This window comes from Penaeus chinensis, chromosome 8 (genome assembly GCF_019202785.1).
Source record: "Penaeus chinensis breed Huanghai No. 1 chromosome 8, ASM1920278v2, whole genome shotgun sequence".
NCBI classification, from domain to species: domain Eukaryota; kingdom Metazoa; phylum Arthropoda; class Malacostraca; order Decapoda; family Penaeidae; genus Penaeus; species Penaeus chinensis.
In genome coordinates, this window is record NC_061826.1 from 12,795,611 (window position 1) to 12,798,110 (window position 2,500).

Below are 2,500 nucleotides of genomic sequence, written 5' to 3' on the forward strand. Positions count from 1 at the left end.
TATATATATATAGAGAGAGAGAGAGAGAGAGAGAGAGATGTATGTATTTATTACTCTCTCTCTCTCTCTCTCACTCTCTCTCTCTCTCTCTCTCTCTCTCTCTCTCTCTCTCTCTCTCTCTCTCTCTCTCTCTCTCTCTCTCTCACTCTCTCTCACTCTCACTCTCTCACTCTCTCACTCTCTCACTCTCTCTCTCACTCTCTGTCTCTCTCTCTCACTCTCTTGACGTAGGTTTTTGTTTTCTAATCTCATTTCATTGTGCATATTTATACATTTTTTTCGCTGTTTGTGTTTGTTTTGTATATCTTCTCCACCCTTTTCCAACCGAGTTTCAAAAGCAGCCTTCTCCTTCCAATCCACACAAAGGCTAGCCTCGAAATTAGCAGATAGTTAGCAGGTAGGCTAGCAGGCAGGCAGGCAGGTACCGTCCCCAGGTGTGGGTGGTCATGAGCGGATGGACCCCTGTTTATGGCGCTCTGTCCAGGCTACCGATTTATGGACCGAGCGGTTTTCTGCTAGCTTTTAATACTTCGAGGGGGGGGAGGGGGGGAGGATAAGCCGGTTGAGGGTCATTTTCTCTCTCTCTCTCTCTCTCTCTCTCTCTCTCTCTCTCTCTCTCTCTCTCTCTCTCTCTCTCTCTCTCTCTCTCTCTCTCTCTCGGTCGCTCTTTCTCTCTCTTTTCTCTTTCTTTCTCTCTCTCTCTCTCTCTCTCTCTCTCTCTCTCTCTCTCTCTCTCTCTCTCTCTCTCTCTCTCTCTCTCTCTTTCTCTCTATCTATCTCTCTTCTCTCTCTCTCTCTCTCTCTCTCTCTCTCTCTCTCTCTCTCTCTCTCTCTCTCTCTCTCTCCCTTTGTTTCTATTTTTCTTTGCCTTTTTCTCTTTTTTTATGTTTTTCTTTGTTTGTTTGTTTCTTCTTTTTTTCTTTCTTTGTCGTTCTTTTTTTTTCCTTTTTCTTATCTTTCTCTTTCTGTTTCTCTTTCTCTCTCTCTCTCTCTCTCTCTCTCTCTCTCTCTCTCTCTCTCTCTCTCTCTCTCTCTCTCTCTCTCTCTCTCTCTCTTCTCTCTCTCTCTCTCTCTCTCTCTCTCTCTCTCTCTCTCTCTCTCTCTCTCTCTCTCTCTCTCTCTCTCTCTCTCTATCTATCTATCTATCTATCTATCTCTATCTCTCTCTCTCTCTTTTATTCTCTTCCCGCTTTTTCTGTTCCTTCCTTTTCTCTTCTCTTCTCTTTTTGTTTATTTTCTCTTCTCGCTTTTTCATTTCTCTTCGCTTCTCGCTTTTTCTCTCCTTTTCACGCCTTTTTCTCTTCTATTCTCTCTCGAATTCGCCGAGGTTAAGGGCTGATTGATGCTGACTGAAGCTTACTTCTTCAAGAGCATCAAAATCTCCAAGAATATTCGTCATTTTTTATATATTAATTGTCTTCACTTGGTTAATGCCTCTTCAGTATTCACCATCTCCATCGTTATCATCATTATTGCCATCATCAACATCGTCATCGTCATCATCGTCATCGTCATCGTCATCATCATCATCGTCATCGTCATCTTCATCTCCATCATCTCCATCATCTCCATCATCTTCATCGTCTTCATCATCTTCATCATCATCATCATCATCATCATCATCATCATCATCATCATCATCATCATCATCATCATCATCATCATTCTCACTACCACCACCATCTTCCTCTCTACCTCCACCATCTCCTCCCTCCCCCTTCCTCCTCCTCCTCCTCCACCACCACCTTCACCCTCACCACCCTCTCCTCCACCACCACCACTACCCTCACCACCACCCCCACGTCCCTCCTCTCCTCCTCCTCCTCCTCCACCATCCCCACCAACCTCTCCCCCTCCTCCTCCTTCTCCCCCTTCTCCTCCACCACCACCACCCTCACCACCACCCCCACGACCCTCTTCCCCTCCTCCTCCCCCTATCTATTTTTTCCTCATCTCTGTTTACGCAAAGTCACCCTCTGACGAAGGAGCAACGAGGCCTCCCCACGTAGCAGCCCCAGCAAGCATTTCCTCCCCACCAATCCCCACTTTGTACTAGGAAACAATGATGCCTACTGCTTTTGCGGAATTCGTCCTTATTCCCCGCCCGCATAAGGGTCAGTGTGGACTCGCGAAGGTCTCTGGTCATCGCGTTCCTAACACGTTTATGACTCGTTGATTACTCTGCTCGTGTTTAGCATATATTTACATATTTTCGGAGCAGCTATATAAATGTGTGTGCGTGCTTATGTACATAAAAAAGAACAAAGTAAGAAGTAGACTTTTATATAAGTGTGTGTGTGTGTGTGAATGTGTTTGTGTGTGTGTGTGTGTGTGTGTGTGTGTGTGTGTGTGTGTGTGTGTGTGTGTGTGTGTGTGTGTGTGTGTGTGTGTGTGTGTGTGTGTATGTGTGCGCGCGCGCGTGTACGTTTACGTGCGTGTATGAATATATATATATATATATTGTATATATATTATATATATATACCATAATAGAACCAAA